The sequence below is a fragment of the Momordica charantia genome (genome assembly GCF_013281855.1).
Source record: "Momordica charantia cultivar OHB3-1 chromosome 10 unlocalized genomic scaffold, Mcharantia_2.0 BLBB01000010.1, whole genome shotgun sequence".
Lineage (NCBI taxonomy): Eukaryota > Viridiplantae > Streptophyta > Magnoliopsida > Cucurbitales > Cucurbitaceae > Momordica > Momordica charantia.
In genome coordinates this window covers 10,595,921-10,613,779 of record NW_028275158.1, presented here as the reverse complement: position 1 = coordinate 10,613,779, position 17,859 = coordinate 10,595,921, and the positions used below count along the sequence as shown (strand labels likewise).

Genomic DNA, 17,859 nt, shown 5'->3' with positions numbered 1-17,859 from the left:
CACTTTTTAATTGTGATGGAAAATCTATTGGTGACAAATTATAATTGTGGTTAAAAATGCATTAATGACAATTTTTTAAAATTGTCATGTTCTCATTTTTCTTGATACCTTAATACCTGACAATTATGTAATTGTCATGAATTACGTTGATGACAGTTTTTAATTGTCATTGAAGTCCGACTTTCTACTAGTGTTTACTTAGTTTGTTAATTGTATAGGGATATAACTGTATATATTTTATAGCTCGATATAGGTTATATCTCCATATAAGTATATGTTATACTGGCTATAGTTTATATCACACTTGTTAAGTGTATGTTGCTTAAGTTTATAGCCGGATATAGTTTATATTTCCATATAAATGAAAAGGTATCCGGATATAGTTTATATCTCCATATAAATATAGTATGTTATACTGGCTATAGTATGAAATTGAGTCAAAAATTGAAATGAAATAAAAACATATTTTTTAATAAATTTCACTCTTTAGTAGAATATTTTAAGGAGTGAAATTGGAGATTATGAGAATAATTGAATATTTTGTAATAAACTACATAAGACTAATTATAATAAATATAAATGTCATAAATAAGAGCAAATTTGATATTTTGAAAAAGTTTTAAATCCAGAAATCTAACCCGTAAAATTTGTAAAGATCAGACATTTATGAAAATAAGTTACAAAACAGGTCGTAAGAAATCTCCAAATACCAAACGGTATCTCTCGAAATCTCGGAATCTCAGTAGTAACCTTTTCTGAAGCTGAGAGATTATTTATTTTTTATTATTATTATTATTATCTTTTTAACCTTGAAATCATAACATCCCTACTTTTTGAAATCCTCCCCTTTTCGATTTTGTCTTTTTCAACACTCAAAATCTATACTCAAAATATATGATAAATATGGGGTAGGATGTCTTTAAGAGAGAATTATGGTAGAATGAGTGATTTTGAAGAAAAGAGATCGAAGTATAATTGATTTTCAAAAATTATCACGCAAGTCATACCTTAGAATTTGATTTTATTAATTTTAAGTTTTCCTAAAATTAATTTTTTAGTTTGCCAAATATGATGTTTGATAATGATAAAAGTGATTTCGGCACGTCAAATGCACTCCTAATAGGCGATTTGGAGGGACGGATAAGCGAATTTAAGGGTTGAAATAAAAATAAAAAAAAAAAAAACTATCATTTGAAGATTTCCGGCCGATCTTTCCTCGCATCTCCCAAATTATTTTTAATATTATTAGAATGTATATTTAAAAAATGTATCTAATGAATTAAATTTTTTAATTTATAAAAATTTAGAAATTTTAAAAACAATTTTATTTAAATAATTGACTTTTTTTTAACTGTATTAAAGAAAGCATTTAAAAACACACAAAAAAAATCTTACTTGAAAATAAAAGATCACAAGTAAAGATCAGGGATTAAAAAAAAAGGACATGACGGAATTTTAAAAAATGTCACATGAAGCAACTTAAAAATATATGAAGAAATATATTTTTTTTAAAGGCTGGTTTCTACTAGTTGAAAAAAAAAAGAAAAAAAGAAAAAACTTTCTGGAGACGACCTATGATTTAAAATATATATATATATAGTTGGATCTTGTTAAGGTTCTATAGGCCGCCTCTTAAAAGAATAACAAAGGGATGAACCAAATACCGTATTTAAAAATAGTTTGCCAAGTAAAATATTTTTGAGGTTAGCACATTTTAAAAAGGGGCAGTTACCAACATGACAAAAACATTTAGTAAAATTAACAAAATAGTAATCACATTTAGTTTTTTTTTTTCAAATGTAGCACTTTTAAAAAAACGGAGGTCCAATTTTAAAATGACAATTTTACTCAAATAACATAAATCTGTAATATAATATATCTAACTACTGACATATGCATGTGATATATATCTGATATTATATTGATATGTATGAATGTCTGATATACTAGTCATATGTATGTGATATAAATTTGATATATTATTGATATGAGTATCTATGTAATATATATATATATATATATATATATGATATAAGTGAGTGATATATTACTTATGAGTATTTGATATACTGCTAATATAAATAAAAATTTATGCTATACTTGAAAATTTAAGAAATAGGGAATATATTTTGAAATAGATAAATGACTTTGGCTACCACTAACATTTTAAATAGTTATGTTCTTAGTAATATTAAGAAAATAATCCAAAAATTATATGCAAATTCTATAGTGTTTCATCTCGTTCTAAGACATTCGGCCAAATCTACCTCACCAAAAACCATTAACTTTTTTTTAGTACAACATGTTCGGAAAGGGATTCGAACTCACAACCTCTTGATTGAAGGTATATGTCAATTACCTATGTTCGCTTTGACACCAAAAACCACTAACTTAGTGGAGCTATACTCATAGAAAAAGTAATATCATGTTCCGCTATTCTCTGAATGTATCGTAGGATTCTTTTCACAGCTTTAAAATCATACGTTAGATTTTGAAGTTTTTGACGCACTTTGATTATTATATTTTTTGACCTAAAATATTCTTTTCAATTTTTTATAAGGCATTTGTGACCCCTGTTATATTACTTTATATATTTTTTGGAAAATCAAATCCTAAAATAAGATATGTAAAATTTATTTCTGTCATATCTTTAATAGAATAAATCCCAATTTGTTATACAAAATTTTATTTACTCAAATAATTATAAAGTTTAAGTTAAACTCAGTCACAAATAATAATAATAATAATAATAGAAAAATTAAATTTTTTATGAATTAAAAGTAATTGATACTATCTATTTTTATGTAAAACATATTATTATTTGTTAGTGTGGCACCTTGCACGTTATAGCACTCTCTATCTAAAAATAAATAGTGGAGCATATGAGTTTAATGGTTAGTGGAGACAACTTTTAACATAAGAATATGACACAACTTGTGACCACACCTAAGACTATTCTTTTCATATTGTATGACTTTTAATATGGGGCAATTGTAAGAAAATAAAAACACAAAAATTGATACAAAGATGCAAACTAAGTTTCTTTAACCCAAGACAAGTTTTATGACCTCCTAAATTACGAAAGTACCCCTTAAGTAAACCAAGAGGTTGAGGGTTAAAAACATAACTTTTTGAATCTCTGCTTCTTCCAGTTCTCATACTCGTTGGAAACCCTTCACCTTGCCATCTATTTGGCTCATTTCCTCTCATTTTCATTTATGCTTGCTTCTTTTGAACTGCGAATCGTTGAGGTAAGTTCTAATTTCTCTCGTTTTTACTCTGTCTGTCGCGTTTAGAGTGAAAATTAATTTTCAGGTTGGCGGGGTCAGAGTTTGGTATCGCAGTGGAGACGAGACTTTTTATTGTTTGAGGGGGAAGGGATTCTATCCTGTGCGATATCATGCCTTGCTTTGCTTTTGATGAATGGTAGTTTTATTAAAAAGGAAAAAGTCATGATGACCTGGGATGAATTTACCAAGTTGTTTAGAACAGGTTTTGGCCACTACCTCATTTCTCGGCCATGATCTCGCCCGAGATTTTTCCCAAGAAATAAGGCAGTGGTGAAAACCCTTGTAAACACCTCACGAAAATTCACCTACGGTCATCGAGACTTTTTTTTATTTCTCATCAAAACTCGAGCACAATCTCTAGGTGCTTGATCGTTAAAAGGATCAAGCTCTGATTTGCGAAGCTCGAACTATGCGCACCAAAGTGCAGTGGGCCTACAAAACCGAGTTAGCACTCCGACACTCAAGTTAGTACACAATCCCAATTACATTTGAGAGAGAATACATTTCGCATACCTTTTATGAGAGGTGGGCCACTCTATTTATATAGGCGAGCTCCTGACAAGGCTTCCGACAACCTTGGACGAGTTGTCCTATCGGAGAACGTATCTGCTACCTATGCTCCTTTCGTTACTTTTTAACATCGGCTCATGCCTATCATAGGTCGGCTCCAATGTAGTATATGGAGTAGCTTGTCTTTCTAACGTTGAGTTGAAGAACCTTAACTTTGTCAAATTCTCTTTAATAAATTGTCTTAATCATCTCAATAGTCGTTGACTCTAGATATTGACACTAAAGGGATTGAATCCCAAGTGGAAGTGAGTTATCGTGTGTTTTCAATTTAACTTGGGTGAAATTTTAGAAAATTCACGCCTCGGCCCGATCCAAAAATTCGAAAAATTGTGATTTTAATTTTGGGAGTTAGTTTTGACTTGGAATAAAGAAGGGTGCGATCATTTTTTGTTTTTAATCAAATTTATGAGGTCTTTAAAGAAAATAGAGAGCTTTCTTAAAAGATAAAAAAAAAACACGTGGGATTTTGAGTTGTTTGAATCTTTGTTGGTTTGTTTTTCCAAATGGGTTTTTGTTTAATTAATCTAAAGTCTTAAACCCTAATTTTTTTCAAAAAAGAAAAATAAAAGAGATGGGACACATCATCTACTTTGAGACGTGGTCGTTTGATCCATGAGGCCGGTTCTTCATTTGAGGGAAGTTTTATTCTTGTTCTTATGCTTGTTATATTATTTTTGAATTTAGTTGCATGTTTAGGTTTTTTGCAGAATATTATTGTGCGCTTTTCTGGTTGTTTCTAAGTTTCATTATGACAATATGGTCATTTAGGTTCTTCTTGTTTCGATCATGATCTCGTTCTTGGCCTTAGTGAAGTATATTTCTTAAACAAAGCATGCTGCAAATTTAATCTCATTTAACATATTGGTGTGCCTTTTCTTATTTTTCATGTCGATGATGATTCTTAAGGATTAGATGAACTTTGTTTTCTTTTTGTCCTAAAAAGCCATGAGCCATTTGTGACCGAGTTCTTTTCAATAACATGCTTTCTTTGCTTTTATTCTTTTTGAAACTTAAACTTTTTCAATGTTTTATGAAGTCCTTTGTCCTCTTTCATTTTGATTTTTGCATTGCCTCTTCAAAAACTTTTTCCTAGTGAGGACACTGTCGCTCTTAAGTTTGGGGGGGACAGTCTTTTGCTTTCAGAAAGAAAATGTTGTTTTTTTATTCATGAAAGAACATGCTATTATTTTGCGAAAAAGAGTCACTAGAAAGAAAATGCATATAAAAGGAGTCTTTGCAAGAAAAAGAAAAAGAGTCGGAAAAAAAAAGTTTGCAAATAAAAGAGTCCTCTTTGCTTGTGAGAAAATAAGAATGGGGAAAAGATTTAAAATTGTGAGAGAAAAAGAAGAGAGGTAAGAAAAAAGAGTGGCAAGAAAATGTCTTTATTTTTATCACTGTAGACACTCATTGTAGCTTAGGTCGAGTGGCGTAAGCAGCTTCGAGGGTAGCAATTGGGTCTAGTGTAACATCGTGCAACCCACCGTAGATATGTTATGACCGGTTGTTACTTGAAAGGCCTCTACAAAGCTGTGGAGGAAATCCCCACAGAGGCTAGTAGCCATTCCTTCACTGTTAAAATTTAAGTGAAAAAGGAAGCGTGCAAATTCTAGAGCATTGTCAAAAAGTTCATGTTTTGAAAAAGGAAAGGATTTTAAGAAACATTTTATTGTTTTGAACTTTGTTAGCTTATGGTAATTTGGCTTTTGAAGATAGGAAGACGATGAGGTTTTGATGATCTTTGCTGAGACACCATATGAAAAGCAAGTCTAGTCTATCCTTATGTTCGATGTTGCTTATGATTGTTGCATGTGATTTAAGAGATATAAATTGTTTAGTTTGCTTGGGGACAAGCAAAAAGCCAAGTTTTGGGGTGTGATTTCCCTTGTTCATAAGGGTAAAAAGAAGCTAAATGGGTGCTGTTTTCTAACGCTTGAAGCTCGGAAACCGTATTTTAAGCTTATTATAGTATCCAAAACCTTTCATTTTAAGTTATCTTAGGTTATACATGCACATAGGACGTTTTTACATCATTTAGAGTTGATTTCTAACGAAAATTACACTTTTGTGCCGAAAAATTTCGAGCTAGGCGCCTGGCGCCTTCCCCAATCCCGAGATTGCCCTTAATGTAAAACGTACGTTTTGGTGTGATTTGAAGTCTTCCCAAGTTCTGCCACGTGTCGTCCATGCATTAAAGATTGTCAACTCAACAACTACCAAACCAAAAGGTGTATGAAATGGATGGCTCTCCACAAAGCTCTCAACCTCCTAACCACCTTGAAGTCCCTATAAATTCAGCAAATCATTCTCTTCATTCATCATCCCGGAGTGATCATTTTAGCTTTAGACATTCCTTCTCAGCTTATTTACGTTTTCTCTTTTAGTCTTTGAGTTGTTATTGTTTTAAACCTTGTTAATTCTAGTTTACCCTTTATTTTTAGCTTGTTAGTCTTGAATTGTAAGTTTTAGTCTTGTTTAATTAAAATTCCAGCAAGTTCTTTGTTACTCTTATCTCTCTCATTCTCATTACGAAGTTGTAATCACTCAACCTTGAGGAATCGACCGAGTACTGCTCCCCAATCTTGAAAGAGAACGGGTTAGGGTCATTCGGGTTGCAACTCCACAATTTCCAGCTTGTTTTAATTCTACTCATCTTTTAATTATGTTGTCTACTTCCATCAACATTAAATTCTGTTTTTCCTTTATCATCATGAGCTAAATTTATTTTTCCCAAGCTCGGTTATGCATAGTTAGTTAAAGTTTTTAAAATCCAACAAGGCAAAAGGCGTTTTTCTCCTCTTTTATCACTTAAAGTTGTTTCCATAAGTTGAAACTTGATTTGGCCAATTAATGTTTTAACCAAGCATCAATACTGAAAAGGTTGATACGTTTTCACAACTTTACTGATTTAACTTTAGAGAGGAATACTTTAGACATAAAGATTTCGCTCGGGTAGCCTAGACATAGGACCTCGACCTAAGGTTACGGTTGAGTTTTACTAAATTAAGTTCCTTTTTTCTAATAGACATATTAGGAATGGACTTATACCTTCAAAATCACTTAGACATAAGAAGACGGCGAAGTAAAACCGAAGAAAATTTATGAGAGGCGCCTGGCGCCTAGTTGGAAAATTTTTTGTGTATTTTTAGCTAATTTGAAGTAATTGGGCTGAGTTTATTGCATTGAGTTTTTAAATATCAAAAACCAACATTATCCTTATTATTTGTCACCCCAAATTCAATTACAAAGTCTCCGATCATTAACATTTCCTATAAAAAGACTTCATTTGTCCTTGAGGATCGATACTCGGAATACTCGTTCCGTTTTTACTACTTGTGACGGGTGTACACTTGCGCTCTCATTTATTTTGAATCCAAAATCCCAAACATCTGGTCACATGAAGAGGTTTTTGTTATCACACAACTTTTGTGAAATTGAACGAGTATTGCTCCCAAACCTCGAAAGAGAACGGATTAGGTTCATTCAGATTACTTTTTCCTCAACTCTATAGCTTGTTATTACTTTATTCTCACTTAAATCATTTCTTTAAAATTTAACTTTGATCAATTATGTTTTTACTTCTTAAACATGAGCTAAATTTATTTTTCCTAGCTCAAATATGGAAAATTAACTAAAGCTTTTATAAAGACAGCAAGGTAATGTTGTTTTCTCAATTCTTTTATCACTTAGAGTTGTTTTATAAAGTTAAGGATTTAGTTTGGCCAATTAATGACTTTTATAAGGAATGAACCCTTTGTGGACAGTGGGGCATCCCCAAAGTTAAAAACAAAATAGGAAAAGCCCCCACTGAAAAATCAAGCTCGGCTCTAAATTGCCAACCATATCCTAAGAGAATAGTTCCAAAGTCATAATCAAAACGTAGGTCTTGAGTAAGATAGGGCTCAACCTCGTCCGACTTTTACCAGTGGTAATTGCAATATTGGTTGAAAGGCAAGTCTAACTCTCAACCAAAAGTGAAAATGATGGAATAAAATAAGCTAAGACAAAAAGTCGATACAACAATAGAATGGCAAATGTATAATGTTATTTATAAGAGCCGGTTACCAAAAAAAGGCCCATCGGCCTACAAGTAAGGACTCGTCCCTACTAATTAGGATAGCTTGTGATCAAGGCCGTGGCAACAACACGCTCAAGTTCGTGCACCCACTCGCGAAGGTTCCAATTTGCCTCCTCTAGGTTGTGGATACTTCCATGGAGTTCTGTCGTTTGGTCACGAAGGGCCTTGCCATCCTTCAGAGTCTCCTCCTCCAAAAGTTTGGTCACGGTCAGATCTACATTATTTAACAGGTGGAACTCTTCTCTTAGTACAACCACGAGATCTCTTATTTGAACCACAGTCGCTACAGAACCGACCCCCTGATCTCCCCGCAAGCTAGTATGTAGTGGAGGCGAGAAAGGAGGCACCGATCACTCACCCTCCAACGTTTCAGAATTGTTGCGATAAATGGACTAGTGGCCCCGTCAGACATCTTGGAGAAAGTGGAAAAAAACAGGTGAGTTAAAATGACAATGCCTATTTCCTTCCTTCTTAAATAAATGTGAGGTGGTGAAGAGACTTGAAAAACGAACAGATGCCCTGACGACGGGGCATTTGAAGGAAACGGACGCGCGTGGAACAGGCGCGAGATACTTGAAATGACCAAAACTTGTTTGACACCATACGACACAAATAGATGCGGCTAACCCCCAATTTGTACGTCGCAAACATGAGATCGCGACGATAAAGACTATTCGACCAAAATTCAAGTAGAGTCCAAATAGTTCGCAATATATACAAAAATGGGGGAATGTTGGGAAAACAAGGAAGCAAAGAATAGGACTTTTCATTAAGTTAAAGCATACAACTTCAAAATCCCGTTCGTGTACATGGATGACCTAATTAAGGCGCAAGCCTGACTAGAAAACTAGATACGAAAGGAAGGGATAGAGAAAGTCATGCATCTCTCCTGCGCAAGGGGGCTGTTCGTGCAGGAAAAGGAAAAAAGGGGGGATCCCGCCGTTCGATCTTCTAAGGAAAAGGAGAAGAAACAAAATCCCTGATGCCTGTGGCGCCCACCATTAGAAGGCATCACTGAGGAAGAAACGCCATCTAACAAGTATTCAACAAGTAGGAGTGCTGCTGCTAGGAACCCTTGGGCCTAACAATCGTCGATGCTCTGCCACGCATTCTTCTAGATTCTGGTTCTCCACCTTTAGGTGGAATACAGGCTCACAAAACTCTCGACCTTGTATTAGGAAGAAAAGGCTCCGACTGTTTTTTCCTTGATTCACCGAGGCATCCTCCAACTCAAACCCTTGATCATAGTAAAGCCATGACTTTTTCTCTATATAAGGAAAAGAGAAATCTTAACGAAGGTAAGCTACATTTTCCCAACACAACTCCTTGTAAGGATTCGATACACACTCTCAAGCAGACTCTCACCCTCAATATTAGGGGTATTCAAATAACCTGGTAACCATAAAAAATCGAACAACCCAATTAAATTTGTTAATTTTACATATATAATATAAAGTTAATGTCTTTGGGGCCTGTTTCAAAAACTTATTTTCTCAAATGTGTAGAGTTTTCCAATTTTACCCTTTTAGATTTCTGCATGTACGATTTTTTTATAATACCGATTTACCCTTTTTTATTTATTATTATTAAATTTTTTTGTTGAAATCTAAAAGATTTAAATCCCTAAATTGTAGACATAATCGTTTAATTATTGTGGACCCATACCAATTTTTTCCTTAGAGATTAGTACATGGATAGCGTATATTAATTACAAAAAGATTATCATGATTTCAATTTCTAAAATAATTAATGTGTAGATTTATCCATGATTTCAAATTCAAATTAGTTGAAAAATATACCCACGATGTACCAACAATTTAATGATATTAGGAAGTATAACATCAAAAGTTTTCAACAGCATGTCTTTGCAATTTGGTATTTAATAATAGATATAAAATATATCCGAATATAATTTTTAACCATTGAAGTCTTAATCTCATATAAACTTATATAGTGTAGATATATATTATATCCGTATATAACATTAACCTATTCTATCAATTTAGACACTCTAGCACATGCTTCATTATTATGAATTGCTCTTATTAACATTAACCTAGATAAACCTATATGATAAATATAAAATATATCCGACTATTGAGTCCCTATAACTACCAAAATGGTACTTAGTTTTAGATATATATTATATCCAAATATATAGAAGAATTCACACCTAAATTTTGTACCACTCAAATCATATCTGAATCTTTCAGAATATGGACTAAGAAAAAGCAGAACTAAGTTTATTTCTTCATCGAGCTTACAGTATGATAATAATGGCCTGTGCAAACGACAGCGTTCAAGATCCATTGACCACCCGTAATAAATGAACAGATTTGGTGTCACACTGATTTACAATGGATTTTCTATGGCCTTCAGATCGACAACTAAACAAACCTCAGGATAAATGGAGTGCTCAAACGATCGACGGGCAGCCGGTGACGAAGAAGAAGCTATAATGGTTTGCTCCAGCGACGAAGAAGAAGCTCAAACGGATGGAAACAATGGTGTTTGTGGAAGGAGGGCAAACGAGACAGGAAGAAGAAACGGGGGAAGGAGGAGGAATTTTTTGAAAATTTGCAATAATGGGGATTCGGGTAGTATTTTGGGGATTTGGTAATTTTTATTTTTGAAAAGTCTAATTAGGCTTTAAAATAAGGGATTTATAATGTAACATTCCAAATAACCAATTTTGAATGTCAAAAAATAATTAATATTTAGGTGTAAACATTGACCTGCCATGATAGTTAAAAACTGTCATTAACTTAATTCATGACGGTTAAAGGCATGATAGAAATGGACTGTCATTAATGCATTTACAATGACTGTTATACTTTATCACGAATTGATTATCTACCACAATTTAAAAATGTCACAAATAACTCATTTGATGATAGTTTATAATGGTCGCTAAATGAATAAAAGATTTTGTTGTCAAGTTCTTGAAAAACAGTTTATAATTGTCACGACAACTATTTCAATTACATTTAATAAACATCATGAAAGTATGTATAACAACACTTTAACAATGTCACGGAACATCTAAAGATTTTGCCGCTGCATATGGCCGTCGCTGGTGGAGATGGTCACAAAAAGAGATAGAGAGCCGCGGGGCGGGGGGTCGTGGACTGAAACCGAAAGTTCAGAAAAATCAAGAAATAGGGGAAGAAATTTTACCCAAAATTCAGACAGAGAAAACCGAAGAAAAGGAGTCCCGTGAGGAGCATCGGAAGCCCGGTGACCGTGCTTCAGGCCGGCGATGGTTTCAACTCAACGGTTTTACGATGGAGGTAGAGAGAGAGATATATATATATATTAGGAGGGGAAGGGAGAAGTAATTCGGGGAAATTGAAATTGTAACTTTGAGGGCACTAGTAGAAAAGTGATCTTCCATGACAGTTGTGAACAGTAGAAACTTTGAGGGCACTAGTAGAAAAATTATAATTTTGGGTCTAAATTATTTTTTTTAATTATAAATATTAATTTGACCTTTTTTTTTTTCCTTTCAAGTTTCAGATCACAAAAACAACATAATCTCACCAGAGATATGATGGACTTATAAATAGATGAAAACTCTTTGAATTAATTATAAATATTAAGTGAAACAACAAAATACTTGAATCTAAACCTCAAGAGTATTAAGTGAAAATTTAAACTACAACAAAATAAGTGAATCTAACCTCAAATTTGATGGCCATTTTAAATAATTTAGTCAAAGTGAGCGAGACTTTTGGTGCCTAGAAGATATGAAAGATACTTTGGAGGGAAAATGAAGAAATAAAAAATCAAACCAAATCAATTAAAATTCATCAAATCTAAATAATTGAGTTCATAAATAAATTCAAAATTTGAAATTCAATTGGATTTTGAAAGTATTGAATTCTTAGAACTCCAAAATTAATTCATCTAACTAAGGTGTTCGTGGTTTGGTATGTTATTTGACTGTAATATATGTTCATCATTGATTGTAGTAAATGCAGAGTTTGAACTACTACTACATGGAGATAGGATAAAAATAATTATGATCTTTAATGGTACCTTAAATAATTATAACTTTTAGCAACAGTTAAAAGACATTATAAATGATCTGCAAATTTAAGAAGGAAAAAAAATTGATCTTTCGTGACCAGTAAAAATTGTTATAAATTATGGAAATTTCGTAAAAGTCAAACTTATTAAGCTAAGAAAAGACAAAATTTAAATTCAACAAATAAAAGATTTTCAAAATCAAAATGCAGAATTGGCATAAATTCAATGAATTTCCAAGTAAATTACTTATAACAAGGTCATATTTTAATTCAATTTAGATTAAAAGCCTAAACCAATAATTTTTTTTATTTTCTTGGCCAACAAACAACTAAATTTAATTATTTTCATTCCAAACAAGATAAATAATTTTCGATCATTTCTCGGACTTTAAATCATGGAATTTAAAATCATCTCTTAAACATTCTTGACACCAAACAGAAGGTAACTAGAAGTATTGAATTCTTGAAAAAAGTAAAATAAACCCAAAATGGTAAAATAAAGTTGTGATGGTTAAAAAATGTATTTTTGGTTTATAAAAACGATGACAAGACTATATATCATGTTTTTTTTAATTGTAATGAAATCCAAAACAAAAAGATAATAATAATAATGGTCATTGAATTAAAGAAAAATTTTCAGTTTTCGTGACAGTTTTTAACTGTCACAAAATTATATAAAATTCAAAAATTAGCATTTTTTACCACCAAAAGCATGCTTCTACCGCTGTCACCAAGCTTTCCATTTCCAAGTCTTCATCGTCAGCTTCTCCAAGTCTTCTACTGACTCATCGCCACCATCGTCGAGTTTTCGTCGCCACTCCATCTCCAAGTTGATTAATCTCTCTCCCTCGTTAGCCAAACAACACCAACACCATCAGCCTTCTGTTAATCCAGTGTAACCCGATGACCCAACCTAAACCAATCAAACTTTACGAGGATTATGTTGGATTGGGTTATAATATAAATTTGGGTTGTTCGGGTTGGCTATATTCTCAACCCGAAATTTCGGGCAGGGTTAAAATATACCCTCAATCAAATCTGTGAATACCCCTACTCAAGATTATTGTTTTCTCACTTTTTCTACTCCATACCCATTTGCATCATATTTTATTTATAACTTAAGTATCAGAGTACATTCGATAGAGCACCCACCTCATATTAGATTTCTATATGAAGATAACCAGAGCTTGGAGATGAACACGTATGTGGCACGTGCGTGACACCTACATGGCACTCACCTAAAAATCAACATCAACAATAGGTATATCAATTATACCAGTGATATACTTTATATAAATAATATTTTGTATATCAGTGAGAAGGACAAAATTGAAATAAGGTGCAAAATAGGGACAAAATCTAATTTAAAAAATCTCCACATCTGCAACAAAAGGTTGTATGTGTAAATATATGGCAATTTTTTTGTTATCCATCAAGGATTCCAATTAATTAATTAAAAAGAAAGTGAAGAATGAAAGTGTTCGTAATAAATTATATTTACAACTCTCGTTGAAATATTTTTGGCACATACATGGTATCAATTACCCAATTGTCGACCAGACCTTCATTTAAGTGGTCTAGGACATTGGTGGTTCAAATAACCATACATCCATATTTACAAGTTTATGTAACGTGTTTTATTTAGTTCAGCTCATGAATAGTTTGCAGAGAAGGCCGCCACGATCTCCGGTGAGTACTCTCGAACGCATCTCCGACGTCGATCAACTGCGATAACAGCTCCGTTACCGGGAGCTCCTCCACGTCCACCTTTCTTAATAACTTCTCCAACTCTCTCTTTGTGATTCTTATCTTTACCTCCGTCGTCCTTGCCAGAGAAGAAGATCTTAGAGCTCCGTGACCATCATCGTCGGGGATCAGCCTCCTCTTCACCGTCTCCACCGCCTCCTCCTCATCGCTCATCGGCGATATCTCGGCAGAATATTTGTTGCTCGTGCAATTGCCCATGGTGATCGATGATCTTCTGAGAGAGAGGGAAGAGGAGTTTTGAAGAAAGGAGAGAAAATGGTGTTAAATATATATAAATGTTTGGGGGGCGAATATATTGAAAGGTTGTTGGCGTAAATTGAATAGTCAAAGCCAAAGCATCTCTTTAATTATCACGTGGAATATTTAGACCATAAAGAAAAAAGTTTGACTGAAATTTTATCAGCTCAAAATCTCTTCCAAAATAACACTTTATTTATATTCACTAATTTAAGAATGGGGATTTGGTAAATGATTTGTACTGTTGTTCATATTTAGTAAATAAAATAAAATAAAATAAAATTTATCAGGATATTTTATGTTTAACACGTGGCATATTACTCAAATCCTTATTTTCGTATTGGTGATGTAATAGTAAAAATAAAAGGGCCAAAAAAAAGGGCCAATTATAGTCTTTCATATTAAGACATATTCTCGTAAAACGTGCAAACAAAGTCCTACCTTGCCTAGACAAGAAAGTGATTAACAGTATATAGATGATCTCTATTGGTACGAGAGTGAAATCAAAAACAAATTAAAGTCGATATTATATCATTGTAGAGATACTTGAAGGTACGAGGGTACTGTTGTTCTTAACATTCTCGACATGTGTTGAGCTAAAAAAAGTATTAAAATAGAACCATCATAGAATGTGTAAATAGCAAATAACTTAGAATGGATGTATTCAAACCATGGTGGCCATCTACCTAGGATTTAATATCCTGCGAGTTTTCTTGTCAACCAAATATAGTTAGAGTCAGGTGGTTGGTCCGTGATTAGTCGTGACGCTCGAGTTGGACTAGACCTACAAATGTAAAAAGGAAAAAAAAAGAATATTATGGAAATTATAGGATAATAGAAATGAATAATTAACATTTTAATATTAGTTTTCGATTATTAACCTTAACTATATGAGCAATTATTTAGGCATAATTAAAAGGTTTGACCAACTAAGGAAGAAAAGAAAAAGGGTTGGTAAAGTCTGAAGTTGGGGTGGCTGCTGTAAGATGAGCCTCTTTTATTAGAATGTCACTAAACTCCAAATTTAAAGGAGCGCAATTTGACAAATTGCTGAGTATTTATTGGACCTTTCCACGTGGAATCAAATTAAGCGGCTCTAATGCCACGTTGGATCAATGATTTCAAATCAATTTTTTATGATTTCCATTCTACGCATTTTATTTTATATTCATATGATTCCATTTAATGGGAAGAATTGTGAAGCAAACACACTTCAACGATAATTTATATATATTTTCAACTAACAAATGATCTTCATGTATTGTACTAAAAAAAATTTAAATTTGAGAGCCCCAATAAGAATAACTTATTAAATGTAACTAAATCATAAATATCAAAATTGAAATTCGTAGAATCCTGAATCTAAACTTCAACCATAAAAATTAAATTAAAATTTTAAGCTTTATATTTAGATATACTCTGTTTATATAATTCCGCTCTTACAATAAATTTATTTTGTTAGCTTCAAAAAAGTTGATTGGATGTTTTTTTTCTAAAGAAATATTTTTCTTATAGGCTGATATTAAAAAAAATATATCTTTTGTCATTTAATTTATTTCTCTGGTATATTAATATATACTTTTAACATATTTAAATTAACTTACATTTTAAAATAATAATAATCTCATCAGAATAATCAATTTTTAAAGATCAAAATGAACCTAATATATATATTTATATTTTTTCAGTAAATTTTAGTTTTTAAAAACTGATTTAAAAGTTTGCATAAAAATTTGCATAAAAACCATGTCAACCTTTCTCGTTTTTTTTTTCAATAATTAGCATCAACATGGAATATATAGATGAGGTTTTTAAGTTTTAGGATGAATTTAGGTTATAGATTAAATATTTAATAGAAAGCCAACCATAAGGGTTAATAAATTTTCTAAAAAAAAAAGGATTAATAGAACTTTATGTGTAGGATTGGAGACTGAAACAAAACATTTGAAAGTTTAAAATTAAAACAAAATAAAATAACTGTGATAGTTAACCGGTAAAAATATGATTTAAACCTAAAATTTATAATCTCAAAACAAATTTAAAAATTATTATTTCTTTTATAAAACTGTTTAAACATACTTAGCTTACGGCCCAATCAAAATTTAAATTTTTACTTATAGAAGGTGGAAAAATGAGGTGACCTATGTTTCTTTGGAGGTTCAAATAAGATCATTTTCACTGATTCGAGCACAATTCGAGTAGATAAGGTAATTATTATCATTACCGTGATTGATGGTTTGAATTCCTATCTGACAATGATTGAACTCAAATAATAATAAATAATAATATCATTCCCAATTAATATATCATATTTGTTTATCTCTCATGAGATAGAATGTACATCATGAGTTAATTTACATTAAATTGACCAAATTAATTTTTTTTCATTCAATAGATGAGAGGCATTATGGATCAAATTTTTGTATTTTTATTTATTTACAAATTTATAGTTTAAGTAAATAAATTTCTAGTCATTTGATGACAGGATTAGCACTCAATCAATAACTGGCACCATAAATATAAACCAAGCCAGTAAATATTAAAATAATGATGATGTAAACATTTATGATTAAAAAATTAACTGATTAAGGTACTTATCTTCTATCAAAATTCTATGAGTTTGCATTTCCATCATGCACATCTTTTACTAAAATGAAAAAAAAATAAAAGATGCGGATGATGTTGCCTTCCTTAAAATCAAAGTTGATTCTCACTCACAGTTAATTAAAAAATAAATATAAAAAACTTATATATATATATGTATATGTATATATATATATATATATATATTTTTGAAGAATATACAATCCCATAATGTTTTTTTTTTATATTTTTAATGTTCTAAAAAATATGTCATTTTGCAAAACGAGCACAACTCAGCGGTAATTGACATATACTGAGTTTGATCCCTCACCCCACATGTTGTACTAAAAAGAAAAGAGAATATCATTTTGCTAACATCTTTTTCTAATGTACTATAAAAATAAATAATAATAAGTTTTTGAAATTCTATACAAATTATGTTTTGTTTTGAATATTCAACTAAAATATCAAACGCAATTTTAAGAAGTGAAAAAAAAAAACTAAAAATCGTAGGCATAAATAGTTTTTCCATAAGTTTAACTCTTTCAAATATAAAATTAAAAAGACAAATTTGTTATCAAACATATATAAATTACAACTTACTAATCTCATGTATCAAACAATATACATATTACAAATTCCATTTTTTTAGTATAACAATATAAGAGAGTGAGAAATTCAACATCCCACCCATAAATAATATCTTCCTCGGTTGATCCTAATTTTATATTTTCACTCTCACATGTTAAATAGTTGTATTCTTTTACGAAATATTAAACGGTTGTATAGATTTTTCTTATTAATAATTATATTAATGTTATACAATTATTTTTTTCCAAAAGCCTACATAGTCCCACTTCACACTTTTTTTATGACCTGTCATATATTTATTTGATCTTATTTTAGTTCATAACGAAAGTATATATATATATATATATATACATACATACACGGTGCTCTATGCTCGACAATTCATCATATTTCAATTTGAGCACAACTCAATATCTATTTTCCTTTTTAAGCTCCGAAAAAAATATATCAAATAAATTATTAAAGTTTTAATTTCTTCTTTATTCGGATCATTGTCCTTCATGAGAAAATAGGTTACACATTTTAATTCAATACCTACAAATTCAAGGAAGGTAGTTTTTAGTTTTGACTTGGAATATATCACATAGTTTTCTTCATTAAAAAATTAAATCCAACTTTGTCTCAATATTTGTTGATAAATACATTTGGTCAAATATTTTGTATTTTTCTGAATACTATTTTGTCTATTAATACTATCTAAAAAAAAAAAAGAAAAAAA

General features: G+C 31.4%; 1 long non-coding RNA gene across 1 annotated transcript; it reads left to right on the top strand.

Moving 5' to 3' along the window:
- The first annotated feature begins 3,055 nt into the window (after positions 1-3,055).
- Positions 3,056-4,048, top strand: LOC148208525 (uncharacterized). The gene is made up of 2 exons (XR_015787378.1): positions 3,056-3,251; positions 3,316-4,048. It is a non-coding gene; the product is annotated as an uncharacterized LOC148208525 (long non-coding RNA).
- The last annotated feature ends 13,811 nt before the right edge of the window (positions 4,049-17,859 follow it).